Consider the following 16460-nt stretch of genomic DNA (forward strand, 5'->3'; position numbering starts at 1 on the left):
TCATGAATCCATGAATAAATAAAGCAGATTAAATCTTTGAATTTACTTAGTTGAATTTTTGCTTTTAACCAATGGGAAGTAGCTTTAAACATAATTTGGTATAAAAACAAAGATATATTATAATGTCCAATGCAAAGTGTTCATTAATTGTAAAGATTAAATGAAAAACAAAAAGTATGATCTTGTTGTAAGCAGGTTCAGGTTCTGACTCCAGCCCCCATTTTCTCCGACTAGACTGGTGACCACTCTCCTTTGTCTTGGTGTTTTTTTCAATGGAAAAGTTTAAGACACATTGAATCCCTGTAGATTTTCAGAAATATAGAATGAGAGCTGAAACCAAAAGGGATTTTTGTGTGTACTTTAAATGTACAGAAAATTCATGTAATCAGGACATAGCATCTCTCTATTCTGAGTTTGTCCTTCTTTTTTTCTGCTGTACCACAGTACCACCCTACCCCTGCAAAAAAGAAACTCATGCACGTATTCCCACTGTTCCCAAGCATTCTGAGTCCACAAAACTTTACTTGCACTGATGATAATGTGCATTACACATGAACATATCCATCCATCCTCCCATCTAACAATCAGGGAGTTGGGCACCCGAGGACACAAAGGTAAGTGTGATGTTGTTCCTAACCTAGACAAATTTACAGGCATGTGAGGAATCTAGATATCAATTTTTAAATGGCTTTTTAATGTGATAAATCGATGAATAAAGCTACAATGTGCTGCAGAGGCGGGGAAAGGATTCCTTGCTACGCACGGGAAGAACTGGCAGGGGAGATTTCCCAAAGGAAGCAGCCTTCAAGGATCCACTTAGGATCTGTGCAGCAGCAAAGTGAGCCTCCATCTGAGTGGAATCCAGATATGATCTGAGAACTCCTCTGCCCAACTGGCTTCTTCCTCCGTTCTCTCCCTCACTCCAGCCCTCCATATCTCCAACGCAGTTCATTCAACAGTTCCAAAACACTTTCTTACTTTTTAAATTATGTTAACATTAAACCATTTGTTGAGCATTTGTCCTATGATTTTTACTATAACATTTAATACTCCCCAAACCCACATTTTATCATTCCTACTTTACTCATGAAATCATTGAGGCTCAAAGAGGTTATGTTTCATACACAGATCGATCTACATTATCCACTGCACTCACTATCTCCCTTGGTTATAAAGTTGTCTTTGCTTGCAGGTATTTGACATGCATATTTTTATGAATTTAATATCTAGACTAGCTAGCAAAAAGATTCAGGATGGACATGGTCATTATTTGAGGATGGAATTATGCATTTTTTAAAATATTTCTTTCCACTTTTACATGTTACAAAATAAAAACTTTTCCTCTTAATATGAAGAAGATAATAGAGAAACTCAAATCAGAAGATAGGGAGGGAGGGAGAGACACATAGTAAAGAGAAAGAATAACGAGCAGCCAGAAACATGGAGACACGCATGGAGTGAGGTACCTTAGAGAAAAAGTTCATACAGTCCAATCTCAATCTCCTTCGAAATTTTAAAGGCCCTGAAAATACTGATCTAAAATCAGGAGGCATCGGGCTACAAATGGAGCCTGGGAAATTACAGAGAAGCAAAGCTCTCAAGTCTTCAGTGCAAACAGCTCAACTAAGCAGCCCCTGGTGAACAGAGCTCTGGTGTTCACAATTCAGTTGTGCTCAAGAGAAAGGCCTGCAAGGTATCCATCTCCATAATCAGATGTAGACAAAGAACATCCACCTGCATCGATGCTCTCCGCTCCTCTGAGTTTGAATGCAAAGCTGCAGCTGGCAACACGACACTCCCCAAACACTGCCAGGCCCAGAGTGAGACCAGCATTGCTTGCAGAGCTAGAATCTATGTCCAGGCCAAAGGGGTGTGCCAGAAGTCAACAAGCCAGGAGAGAAATGTAAGAACACCCTCCCCTTGTCAAATCTCTGCCTTCTGCTGTCTTGTGTCCTGAGGATGAAAAGGGGCAGCACTTCCACTGCTGCTGCGTCAAGGAGCATTTCCCAGGGTGGATTTGCCAAGAGACTGAGGCAGAGCTTTGTGACAGAGTCCTCCTGCAAACTCAGGTGGCTGCAAGAAGGTATCTTAAGCTAAAGACCCAATCAACAGGGAAGCTAAATTGGACATTTTCAATGCCTCTTTGGCTCCCACTCTATTCCTCTAAGGTCCTTTTCAAAATCCATGTGGTTTTACCAAATACTCACTTAGACCTATTAGAAGTTGAAGAAGAAAAAAATCAGTAGCCCAAGCAGACCTCATCAATTCCTTTTCTCCTGTGGTTGCAACATCAAAGGCTGTTGGATTCAGTCATAGTTGCCATTTTCCAGGAGCTGGTGATCACAGAGGGAAAGGATTTTATTTACGGTGGGGGGTAAAAAGGCAGCAAGATCAATTTATGCTTCTTGGAAGCAGTGAATACCAGGGGCTGGATGCAGATAAGATTATCTGAACTAACAGTGTAACAGGGATAGCCTATCTCCCAGTTCATTTCTAATATTCTGTCTACTGATAAAGAACTGCCAATTAAAGAAAACCTCAACCTAGTGTCTGTCAAAAGGAAGAGTCACGAGTCAGACTGAGAAATTCAGATAAGAGGTGTCAGCAACATTCCAGGAAGCAAGTTGAGAGAAAGTTATACATGCATACATGCACACACACACCCACACGCATGTGTGCACAGACAGGAAATATATACAAGACATCAGGGGTGTAGTATTGCTGGTAAAAACAGATGCAGTGCCCTGAGGTATAATTAATCACTATTCCTGTAACCTCAGCAAAATATAAGTGTTCTCCACCCAAACCCTGAAGAGCCTGTCAAAATGAGCTAGGGAAAAAAAAAGATTACAATTTTTCTCATTCAGGTGTTTATGATGTGGATGGAGAAGAAAGTCATGCCACAGTTGCAGAGCTCTCCTGACACTGAAAGGAGGTCCTCTACAGGTTGTAGCTTCTCATCTCCCCGCTGATGACAGTTACAAAGGAACGTTCTCATATTTCTAGGAATGCTTCTGACATAGAAAGTGAAATATATCCTTCTCAACAGTCAAGGCCCTGAGAAAATGAGCCTGGGCTGTCAGATCCGCCTATGAACTAGAGTGAATAGAAATCTTTTGTGTGCTGTCTCTCTGCCCAAGTCCTGCATGTGGCCTGCATTTCTCACTCCTTACTTACACTCTAAGTGACTCTCCCTGTACTAATGACTGCTTCTCAGGGGACATGCAGTTGTATTCTTGTCTCTTTTCCTGTATGCTTTTATCTATTTCACTTTCCTACCTCTCACAGAGAATGGACCATAGGTAGGTGACAGCACAAAAAAACCTCACTGCAACCCACCATTTTCCCCAGAACCAGTTATCCCAAAACACAGGTAGGACCATCTTTGCCCACAACATAATGGGAGTTGTGCATGTAATATGATTTTAAGGTTGTAGCTGTGTTGACTTGGACTAGCCTATCATAAAGCCTAAATTCTACCGTGATGAGTAATTTTTAGAATACAACACAGTCAAATGTGCCCTTATAAAAGTCCACAAATAGAGAACACATAATCATTATTAATGGACAGAAATTGATCTTCTGGTTGTTTATGAAGGAATGTGGCAGAGGAAAAAATAAGGAAATTCTTAGAACTTCTAATCCAACCCAGTAAATCCTTTCTCCGGCCAGGCCCCTTCCAACAGGTCTGCCATGGTGTTCAGAGCTCCATGAGATTAAACTGAAAGTATCTTCATATGCAACACTAACCTCAAAACTTTCATCATTAAATATAATACTAAACTCTATTCAGCTTTGCAATACCCATTGTTTGTTATTGGCCCTTATTTCCCAGCCATTTCCCATCTAAAACCAGTGGTGCCTCCCTGAAAATTTCATTCTCCTTCCAGTCATTCCCTAACAAATATTTGCTCTCTTTCTCTCTTCCCCTCTTTCTCCTATCACCCATTCCCCAACTTCCTCTCCTTTACTCAGATGAGTCACATTGACAAACATACAATGTAAGCTTCATCCCAAATGGATTTCCAGTGAGTTAAGGGAAATTTGAATATAACATTTCTTGAGTTTCCACTGAGCTGATTAAAGCCCAGATTTTAAGAGTTTGGAAACATGGCAGATAGTAAGATGACAGGGATTTACTGACTGCATAAGGATTGCATCAAACCCCACTGGTAAGGAGATGTAGTAGGAAGCAGAGGCTGCTGGACTTGGAGGCTGCTGGACTTGGGAGTCTGAAACAACTGGATTTAAATCCTGGTTCTACCATTTAATAGATATGCAAATTTGGACAAATTATTCTATCATTCTAAGTCTCATTTTTCTCATCTCTAAAATGGAAATAACAATATCTCCTTTTCAGAGTTGTATTAAATGAGGCAATAAATGTAAATGAATGAAATAAAGATAAATGGAAAAGTTTTGTGTGTGTGTTTTTTAATTTATTCTCTATTCTTTCTGATCAAAGTATCAGTGGCTTCTTTTGACTTTCAGAGTAAAGAGCTCAGTTTTCAGTTCCATTTTTTGGTCCTTGGACTTCAGTTGAAAATGCAGCTTACTATATGGCCATTGGGTATGACACACAGTAAACAGGTAAAATCAATGTCAAGGGGCACCTGTGTAGCACAGTCAGTTAGGCGTCCAACTCTTGGTTTCCACTAGGTTATAATCTCAGGGTCATGACATCAAGCCCCACTTTTGACTCCATGATCAGCAGGGAGTCTGCTCGAGATTCTCCCTCCCTCTCTCTCTGCCCTTCCCCACCCCACTCTTTCTCTAAAATAAGTAAATAAATAAAATCAATGTCAAATAAAGAACTTGAAATCAGATGAAAATTCATATTCAGATTCTTTCTATATTTTTACTTCCAGACAAGGCTACTTGAGTGATTAAAGCCAATTAAATATCACCTTGTCTCTGAAGCCATTTAAAAATAATGCCCTCTGTCCTCACTAGACGATATGGATAAAATGGTGAGCAAAACAGATGTGAGCCCTGCCCTGCAGGAGTACTTGTATATTTACAGACATGCCTCTTCCATTAGACTCTAGAGTCCCAGCCAAGTATTCTTCACTCCAATCTTGGTGTACAAGTATTCAAAAGAAATTACTGAATGAATGAATGAATTAATGATTGGTTGAATTCAACCCTTCATAAAACATAAAAGTTATTTTTTTAAAAAGGAAAGGTCAGGACAGTTTTATTTATTTATTTATTTTTACTTTTAAAAATTATAGTGTTTATGGAACACCTGGGTGGCTCAGTCTGTTAAATGTCTGCTTTTGGCTCAGATCATGATTTTGGGGTCCTGGGCTTATGCCCCACCTCAGGCTCTCTGCTCAGTGGGGAATCTGCTTATCCCTCTTCCTCTTTGCACGTACTCTCTCACTTGCTTGCTCTCACTCTCAAGTGAATAATAAAATCTTTTTTTTTTTAATTATAGTGCTTATTCCTAATACGCCAGTAGTTGATTGGCTACTGCCTTAGTCTGTTCAGGCTGCCATAACAAAAATACCTTAAACTGAGTGACTTAAACAACAGGGATTTCTCACAGTTCTGGAAGATCTTAGTCCAAGATCAAGATGTCCCTCAATTCAGTTTACCAGTAAGGGATCTCATCCTGGTCTTCAAATGGCTACCTCTAGCTCTGTCCTCACAAGGCAGAAGAGAAAGAAAAAGAATTATTTTTCTTCTCATAAGGACACTAATCCCATCCTGGAGTGGCTCATTTTCATGACTTCATCTAAACCTAATTACTTCCCAAAGGCCCCACCTCCAAATACTATCACACTGGGGGTTAGGCTTTCCGTGTATGGACTGGGGATAGGAGGACACAAATATTCCATCCATAATAGCAACAGTCTTTTATAATTTACCCAATAGAGGGCAAACAAAAAGTTTTCAGGAGATACATTCTAAATATTTAGATTGTTTTAAGTAAGAGAAAGAAAGGAGAGGGTATGGAAGGAAAAGAAAAAAGAAAAGAAGAGAGGAGAGGGGGAGAAGGAGGGGAGGGGAGGGTAAGGGAGGGAAGGGGAGAGAAAGAAAAGGGAAGGGAAGGAAAAAGAAAAGAAAAGAAAAAAAAAGGAAAGAAGAGGAAATTAAAGGAAAGGATAGGATTGATTCCTAGCGGCAAGACATATTTCAGGGAAAAATCCTTCAAGAGTAGTGGATCTGGGAGAGGATGATTGGGTTATGAACATTGGGGAGGGTATGTGCCATGGTGAGTGCTGTGAAGTGTGTAAACCTGGAGATTCATAGACGTGTACCCCTGGGGCTAATAATACATTATATGTTAATAAAAAATAAAAAAAAAATTTTTTTAAGATCCTAACACTGGCTCTATAACAAATTATAATGGGCTTTGATCAGGTCACTTCACCTCCTTGCTCCTAACAGGGAAGGAGCTAGACTGAGTGATCCTCAGGTCCCTCTCCTGTTCTGCTATGCTAAGATTCTCATAGAAGTAGCCACCTTAAACATTACTTTTTAATTTGAGGGTCCCTATTGTGGCCTCTCCTTACCAAACTCTGACACAGATTGAACAGAAACACACAAATGAAAACAGTACTTGTTTTCATTCAAGACCACATCATCCACCTGGGAAGCAATTGTCCTCCATTTCCCCTCCCCTACATGCGATGCCAGGTTTGTGATTAAAGCACCCAGAGTCTTACTTGAGGCAATCTGCACTCACCTTAGTTAGTGAAAAGAGAAAGAAAGAAAGAAAGAAAGAAAGAAAGAAAGAAAGAAAGAAAGAAAGAAAGAAAGAAAGAAAGAAAGAAAGAAAGAAAAGAAACCAAATTGAGCCTCTTTCAGAGGGTACTCTGTACTTGAAAAAATACCTAGTTCCACTAACATAAAAAAATGCTCCTTAAGAGTTAGTAAATGCTTACATTCAAGTCTAGTATATTTATAAACAACAAACCACTAAAACCATATAACTCCTCAGTTTTTAAAAAGACTGGGGCTGATAAGCTGCTCTTATTTACATGCACTGTGTTTTCTATCTTGAATTTTGCAAATGTATGACTGCAGTCAAAAAAAGATGTACCCACAGACTTCTCAAAGAACAGAAAGCCCCAGTTGAAGACCTTCTGTATAGAATGTTCATGTTGCTAGCTCAGTTTCCTCTCTGTGCTTCTCCCAGATAACCTTAATCTCATTTGGGAATTTTAATAGAGGTAGATTGGTAATAAAAGTTAAAAGGACTTCTCTCTTTCCCCCTGCTGTTTTCTATTAGCAGTGCATTGCACTGTATTATGTTCTAATGTTTACTTAAAACATCTCATAAATATTAGAGAACTAGGTTAGCAAGAATGGTGACCACAAAATAATGAACAGTTGAAGATTAAATATTTGAAGAGACAAAGTTCACATAAGCCATACTCATGTGCATATAGGCAGCCCAGCTCCCAGTTCAAAGTAGTGTCTTCTGTGAAATCACATAGGGAAAAAAGCAGATTTACTCTTTTGCACTGAATCCTACAGTTATTCCCTTTTTGCTGGTAGATAGTGGCTGCAGTTACAAGGGGAAACCATGAAATCAATGACAGAAAAAGAGATTATAAATCAGCAGGCTAACTATATACCAATATGCAAAAATACCCTTTCATGGCACCCATCTGAACAAGCACCAAAAGTCTCCACATACACTGTCTAAAAAAATTCTCACAACCTTGTGAAATGTAGTATTATCTTCACTTTACAGGTAAAAGAACTGAGAGAATTTAAATAAATCAGTAACTTAAAGTCACTCAGTTGGTAAGTGATAAACACCCAGTTCTGGTAGATTGCTAAACTTGTGTTTGTTCCTCTACACTCTGAACAGGAAGAACAGGTACCATCATAGGCACTGAGGGATTTAAAAAAAAAAAAAAAAAAAAAAAGTCTAGTCTATGGACTGAATTGTGTTCCCCCAAAATTCCTATGTTGAAGTACCAATCCTAATGTAATTGTATTTGCAGATATGAACTTTACAGATGTAATTAAGAATAAATGAAGCCATAAAGGTGGAGCCCTGATCCAAAAGGATTGGTATCTCATAAGAAGAGATATGCCTGGGTGATTCAGTTGGTTAAGCAACCAACTCTTGATTTTGGCTCAGGTCTTGATCTAAGTGTAGTAAAATGGAGCCCTTCATTGGATCTGTGCTCAGGCAGAGTCCGAGATTCTGAGAGTCTGAGATTCTCCCTCTCCCTCTGACCCTCCCCTGCTCACTTACATGCTCTCATTCTCTCTTTCTAATAAATAAATAAATTTAAAAAACAAAAGAAGAAGAAGAAGAAGAAGAGATACCAGAGAGTTCTCCCAACTAACGGTGCACAAAAATGATGTCAGATGAACACACAGTGACAACACAGCCATCTGCAAACCAGAAAGTGGACATGAAAGTAGACACGAAACCCCATTGGCAAGAATCTTGATCATGGACTGCTGGTCTCCAAAACTGTGAGAAAATAAATTTCGGTTTGAGCCACCCAGTCTACGGTATTTTGTGACAGTGACCTAAGCAGACTAAGACACCCTACATATCCTAGGAACTCCCTCACCCTTTTCTAATTCTCCTACCATTCCTTACCTCATCTGCTGCATTTGTTCACAGTGTACCCTCTATCCCACTGCCAATGTGATCTTTCCAACAGACAACACTAACTCTCCCTTTCCCTGAAACACCTCCACTGGCTTTTGAACCATCCATTAAAAACCCACTCTCATAGTTTTCAACATCATGAGGGGAAATCAGAACAGACATAAAGCAGGAGGATAAACTCCAAACTCCCAAGTGTATGAGTCTCATCACAAAGCTCCAATCTACTTTTTCATTCTTACCCCTGACCATGTATACTATACCACTCTCCAAAACATATCCTAGACAAACAAAATATATTTTATATCATATTCTCTACTCCCCAGAAATGCAGTTTTTCCTCATTTCATACTCTCCTCATCCTTCTGGATAATTCCTATTCACCCCCTCAAGATCCATTTTACTTCCTCCTCGAAACTTTGGATTATTTGGTCTTTTAGCTAATGAGTGGTATGAGTTCTTTATACATTTTGTATATTAACCCCTTATCAGATAATGATTTGCAAAGATTTTCTCCTGTTCTGAAGGGTGCATTTTCATCTTACTATTTCTTTTGCTCTGGAGCTTTTCAGAGTGATATAGCTCCACTTGTTTGCTTTTGCTTTTGTTGCTTGCCCTTCAGGTGTCATAACCAAAAAAAACCATTGCCAATATGCATGTCAAGGAGTTTGTCTCATGTTTTCTTTTGGAATGTTATGTTTTCAGGTCTTGCAGTTAATTTTTTAATTTATTTTGACTTAATTTTTGTGAGAACTGTAAAATAAGAGTCTGGTTTCATTCTTTTACATATGAATATCTAAATTTCCCAGTACCATTTATTAAAGAGATTGTCTTTTTCCATTGAATACTCTTGGCTCCCTTGTCAAATATTAGTTGAACATATATGCATTAAGTTTACATATGGGCTCTTGATTTTATTTCATTGGTCTATGTGTCTGTTTTTGTACTGGTACCATACTGTTTTGATTATTACAGATTTATGATATAGTTTGAAATCAGGAAATATAATGCCTCTGGCTTAGTTTCTTTCCATCCCCGCCCACCTCAGCCTTGCTGGTCTGTATGGGGTCTTCTGTGGTTCCTATAGATTTTAGGATTGTTTTTCTACTTTTGTAAAAATTACCATTTGGAATCTTAATTTATAGGTAGGTTGGGGTAGTATGGACATTTTAATAATATTAATTCTTCCAATTCATGAACATAGAATATCTTTCCATTTATTTGTTTCTTCTTCAATTTCTTTCATCAATATTTTATAGTTTTCAGTGTAGAGGGCTTTCATCTCCTTGGTGAAATTTATTCCGAAGTATTTTTTGATGATATTTTATTTTAAATGTGATCATCTTCTTTTTCAGATAATTCATTGTTATTGTATAGGAACAAAACTGACTTCTGTATGTTACTTGTGTATCCTGCAACTTTACTGAATTCATTGATTAGAACTAACAGTTTTTGATAAAGCCTGTAAGATTTTCTATAGATATCACATCATCTGCAAATAAAAACAATATACTCTTACTTTCCAGTTCTGCTCCTTTTTATTCCTTTTTCTTGCCTGGTGGATCTGGTTAGGAGTTCCAGTACTATATTGAATAGGAGTGATGAGAATGGATACCCTTGTCTTGTTCCTGTTGTTAGAAGAAAAGTTTTTAGACTTTCACCATTGAGTATGATGTTAGCTATGGGCTTCTCATTTCTCTTTATTATGTTGAGATATGTTCCTTCTAATACCTAATTTTATCATGAGCAGATATTGAATTTTGTCAACTGCTTGTCCTGTGTCTGATCACATTGTTTTTCTTTTACTCTATTAATGTGATATATCACATTTATTGATTTGCATATGTTGAAGTTTCTTTTCATTCCAGGGATAAATCGCACTTAATCCTAGTGAATGATCCTTTTAATGTGCTACTGAACTCAATTTGTTTGTTTTGTTTCGAGAATCTTTGCATCAGGATATTGGCCTACGGTTTTCTTTTCTTGTAGTGTCTTTAGTCTGGCTTTGATATCAGTGTAATGCTGATCTCATAAAAGGAGATTTGGGGATGGGGGAGACTTGCGTGGCTCAGTCGGTTAAGTGTCTGCCTTCAGCTCAAGTCATGATCCCAGGGTCCTAGGATCAGGCTATCTGCTCTTTGGGGAGCCTGCTTCTCCCTCTCTCTGCATCTCCTTCTGCTTGCTCGCTCGCTCTCTCTCTCATGCACACACTCTGTCAAATAAACAAAAATTAAAAAAAAAAAATTGGGGAGTGTTCCCTCCTCTTTGATTTTTTTTGGAAGAATTTGGGAAGGACTGGTTATTGAGTCTCCTAAATGTTTGGTAAAATTCACCTGTGGAGCCATCTGGTCCCAGGTTTTTCTCTTTTTTCCCCCCACCCTTTTTTTTTTTTTTAAGATTTTATATTTTAAATAATCTCTCCACCCAATGTGGGGCTCAAATTTACAACCCCAAGACCAAGAGTCACATGCTGTACTGGGGCGCCTGGGTGGCTCAGTAGTTGGGCATCTGCCTTTGGCTCGGGTTGTGATCCTAGAGTCCTGGGATCGAGCCCCCGCATCGGGCTCCCTGCTCGGCGGGAAGCCTGCTTCCCCCCTCCACTCCCTCTGCTTGTGTTCCCTCTCACACTGTCTGTCAAATAAATAAATTAAATATTTAAAAAAAAAAAAAAGAGTCACATGCTGTACTAATTGAGCCAACAAGGTGCCCCTGGTCCCAGGCTTTTCTTTGCTGTGTTTTTTTTTTTTCTTTTTTTCTTTTTTTTTTCCTGAATCAAGCTCTTTACCAGCAATTGATCTATTCAGATTTTCCATTCTTTCTGATTCAATCTTAGTAGATTGTATATTTCTAAAAATGTTTCCATTTCTACTAGGTTATTCAGTTTCTTGGCATATAGTTGTTCACAGTAGTATCTTATAATCCTTTGTATTTCTGTGGTATCAGATGTAATATCATAAATATTCTTAAAGTGATAGTCTACACTAAATATATTAAAATAGTATATTTAAAATATTATATTTTTTAAAATAGTATATTTTTTACTTTTCCTTACAGAAATGATAGTATCTATAAATGCTCTTCTGCATCTTGATTTTAACTTAATCTGAAGCCATTCAATATCAGTACATAAATAGTATTCTCATTTTTTCAGATTCTCATAGTTTTCCATTGCATGGATATATAATAATTATTTACCCACTCCTTTTGTGTTGTACAATTGGGTTGTTTGCAGGCTTTTTCCATTATAAACAAAGTTGCAGTGAATACCTTCCTGTTAAGTCATTTTATACATGCAACACTCACCTAATTTATTCCATTGCATGGTATAACATTTGTAGAATTTGTTCATGGGCCTTCAGAATTAATCCTATTAAAGAATTCTTCCCATGTGCCCACTTTCTTGCCATTCCATTATTTTTCTTCTTTGCTTTCATTTCCATCCTAATCACATGCCTGTTTAAACTACCACTGTCAAAATTCTTTCTGTTTTGCACTTGAGAAACATGAGACTAATAATATTCATGTACAATCTCAAAACTAGATGCAAACATGCTGAAGACTGATAAGTCATGTAGTGACTGCACAATCACTGTTGCCATCATATCTCTGTTGAAGAAAAACAGAGATGATATGTTTTGGCTCTGGAGTGTAGCTTTGTTCTTGATCTGTAACTTGGGTAAAACTACAGGTAAAGGAGTTTCTACAGAAATAACAAAAAACATGTATTCTTCATGATAAACCTGTAAATCCCCGGAGATTGTGTTTTGGCCCTTTGTTTGGCTTACAAGCAATACTAATGAATAAAGTCCTCTGGGTTCTCTCCCCAGAATATTAAGAGTAGTACCTTACAAAGTTAGAACTAGACACTAATAACAGCCTGAAATGATGCTTTACAGTGAATGTCAGGCATCTAAATGATAAAAACATAAAGAACAATCTCAGACCATTTAATGTAGAAGAAATACACTATATAAGTAAACTGTTCCTGAGGGCACCATAACATAAGTAGTCAAGGAACCAATCACTAGAATACCAAATTATGGTTATTCTGTTCTTTTTAAGAAAAAGAAAAAAAGGGAAGGGAATGTGTTTATATACATATGAAAAGATAAAGACTACCTGGAGAAAGACTTTTGTATTACATTATCTCACTTAATCACCAATCACTTTGGGTAGACATTATCATTCTCATGTTACAGATGAGATTCTAAGAATTTAAGTAATTTGCCCAGGGTTACCCAATTACTCAAATTCAGGTCTTAACAGATTCCAAAGTCCTTATTTTTAATACTATATCACACACACTGCCTCTTTTGCCATGCTCACTGCTACACTGAGGATTAAAGGGCTATGAGCCAACCCAAGAACTTAATCCCTGTTCATAACATGATTTCTATGCCATGAAAGGGAGACCTGTGTCAAGCAAACTACACATGAATTTTAAAAACCCAACATATTCTTTCCTAGGGTTCTTCCTGTAATTCATTTGTTACCCTCGTAAAGTCCTACTTAGCACAATGCAGATTAGAGAAAACACTTCCTAAATTTTTGTTGGGTTTTTAACCAGTTTCCCATGTCTTAATATTGTCCATTTAGACTTCTATTTTAGGTACAACCTTATAATTTTCTGATATTTGATAAAAACATTTTTATGAAATTAAGATATCTTTGTCAATTATATATTATATACAGTGGATGAAAGCATTTTCTTCCACAGCTCTCGGCAGAAAATTCTCTCAAATAATGCCAGACACATAGTAGGTACTTAAGAAATTGCCAGTGAATGAACGAATTAATTAATGAATGTAGAGTGTGGCTTACAAAAGGTAGCTCAACTTCGGCAAACTGGTTTGCCTATGGAATCAGAATCTGGAAGTAGATCAAGTCACTGAAAATCAATTCACTGAATGAGCAATTTGCCAATGTTACAGCAAAACTGAAACAAATTGGTAAATTGATTACCTAGCAAACTAATCATCTGGCAAATTGATGTCAGCAAACTACTTAATGGGCAAATTGGTCACTTGAAAAATTGGTCATTGTTTTTAAAGCACTTCTTGAGCAATGACTGAGTCTTGCATTTTACAAGCAGGAATCTAGGGGAGCCTGGGTTGAACCCAGGTTTACATGAGTAAAGTGTACGACTCTTGATTTTGGCTCAGGTCATGCTCTCAGGGTCATGAGATGGAATCTTGCATCCAGCTCCAGGCTAGGTGTGCAGTCTGCTTAAGATCCTCTTTCTCTCTCCTCCTGCCCTCCCTCTCCCCACTGCCCTTTCTTCCACTCTCCCAACCACTCATACATGCTCTCTCTCTCTAAATTAATTAATAAATTAATTTATAATTAATTTATTAATTTTTTAGACTTTTAAAAACTAAAGCAGGGACCAAGCCTAGACTATCTCTGTGGCAACATCCATCTGATCAAGTCATATGTCAAAATCCATCTATTTAAGTTCTTTCCTTCACCTAGCTGACCCTTCCCTTCCCTTTCATGTGTCCTTCTACTCCTCTAGCTACTGCCTCCTGTCTCAATAAATTTACCTTTCTCTTATCTCTAGTATATGTCCCCATCATTCCTGTCAGGCCTACTTCTCTGGGCACAAACTGTTGAATGCTTTTATCCTTTCCACTTTCACTCCTTCTCACCCTCATTCTACTCTAAGCTTCTGTCCACTTTGTAGCCTACTTGAGGCAAACATTTGGTGAGAAAAAAAATGTGTTTCAAAAGAGAACTATGCAGTCTCAAAGATATCCCTCTATGTCATATGATTCTAGCCTTTCGTCCTTGAACACTTTCTACATACAGAAAACTCTGCCAGGTTATCTGATTCTAGCCCTAGTCATTATCTTTGTTTTACAACTCTGTATAAATTTAATTCTCTTTTTTTTTTAAGATTTTTTTATTTATTATTTGAGAGAGAGAGAGAGGCAGGGAAAAGGAGCAGGAGGGACAGGCAGAGAGGAAAGGAAGAAGGAAACTCCCTACTGACCGGGGAACCCAGTTTGGGATTCAATCCCAGGACCCTAGAATCATGACCTGAGCCAAAAGCAGATACTTAACCAACTTAGCCACCCAGGTGCCCTCTTAATCCTCTTTTGAAATGCTTATAACATCTCCCTGTTTCCTTTAATGAATGACTTAAATAAAATCTTTAACATATGTTCATTTTTAAATCTGTATGAGAACCATGATTTTACCTTTTTAAAAATTATTATCTTTTTTTTTAAGATTTTTATTTATTTAACACACAGAGAGAGATCACAAGTAGGCAGAGAGGCAGACAGAGAGAGAAGAGGAAGCAGGATTCTTGGACTCTTGCTGAGCAGAAAGCCCCATGCAAACGGGCTCGATCCCAGGACCCTGAGACCATGACCTGAGCTGAAGGCAGAGGCTCAACCCTCTGAGCCACCCAGGCACCCCTAAAATTATTTTTTATAACAATCCTTATACCAAGAGTACCTTGGTTCACTGGTAACCTGTGCTCACAGTATCTTCTTCTCCTTTAGTTTTTATCTTAATGAAAATATTTACAAATAGCTGAACCATGAGTTACTTTTAACATCTATATTGATACAAAATTTATATATACCATAAAGTTTGCCCATTTAAAGTATATAATTCAATAGTTTTTAACATATTCACAGACCTGTGCAACCATCACCACAGCCATTTTAGAACAATCTCATCATTCCAAAAAAAAACTCCATATGGATCATCTGTCACCCCCCATTTTCTCACAACTCCATCCCTGGCAACCACTAATCTACTTTCTGTCTCTATGAATTCATCTATTCCAGATAGTTAACATTGATGGAATCATGCAATATGTGGTCTTTTGTACCTGGTTTCTTTCACTTAGTATGTTTTTAAGTTTAGTCTATATTGTAGCATGTATCAATAATTTATTTCTTTTTTAAAACAAATTACCAAATTATATTTCATTATACAGATATACCACATATTATTTACCCATTAATAAGTTGATGGACATTTGGTTGTTCTACTTTTTAGCTATTATGAATAATGTTAGCATGAACATACTGTACAAGTTTTTATATGGATATGGGTTTTTATCTCTTTGGGGTATATACCTCTTTTGGGTTATATGATAACTCTCTTGAAGCTTTTTAGAAACTGCCAAACTATTTTCCAAGGCAGCTGCATCATTTAACATACCTACCATCAATGTATGAAGGTTCCAGTTTCTCTGTCTACTGTCTCTGCGAACACTTGTGATTGTCTCTTTTATTGTATCCATTCTGATATGTGTGCCATGACTTACATTTTATGATTTACATAATTTATGTCACTTTCTCATGACCACTCTTAAAATTATGACCACAAATTTTTAAATTCCCTTTGGAAACTTTTTTGGGAGAAGAATGGGATTTATGTCTTATTGGTATTCATTCATAAGTATTCATCTGACTATCTTTCCTACTTCCTTCCTGGTTATCCATGAAGATACTATCATTTCTCACTTCCATTATCTATGGAGGTTCCATGTTATCTAACTTAATGTTAGAAAGGGTGAGAGAAGGGAGTTGGTCGCATGCTCATTCTTCACACCATTTTGGAGTCATGTAGTTGTCACAAATATCTGATTTCTTTGTACAAAAGTCATTTTTGTATATCATCCTCATCAAATCACTGCTGCTACTGTTTGCCACCTCATGGGAAATACTGTCAGTTATCCTCCTGCATCCACTCTTTCCTACTTTATTAATAGATTACTCAGTTTTAGCTGGGCACAATTACTAAGAAAAGAACACAATCTCAGTTTCCCTTGTATCTAGGTATGGCCCAGTGAATGGTAGTTAATTGTACAACTTCTGAAACATCATCTTAAAAGGAAAGGTTATACTCTTCC

At 37.5% G+C, this 16460-nt stretch overlaps 1 pseudogene across 1 annotated transcript in view; it reads left to right on the forward strand.

Annotated features, from left to right (window-relative positions):
* The first annotated feature begins 708 nt into the window (after positions 1–708).
* Positions 709–16460, forward strand: part of LOC309844984 (large ribosomal subunit protein uL4 pseudogene) — a 39522-nt pseudogene continuing 23770 nt past the window's right edge. The window contains exons 1-2 of the transcript in view: positions 709–838; positions 1668–1903. The product of the transcript in view is annotated as a large ribosomal subunit protein uL4 pseudogene (transcript). The remainder of the gene's footprint in view (positions 839–1667; positions 1904–16460) is intronic.

Source organism: Mustela nivalis, assembly GCF_964662115.1.
Source record: "Mustela nivalis genome assembly, chromosome: 12".
NCBI classification, from domain to species: domain Eukaryota; kingdom Metazoa; phylum Chordata; class Mammalia; order Carnivora; family Mustelidae; genus Mustela; species Mustela nivalis.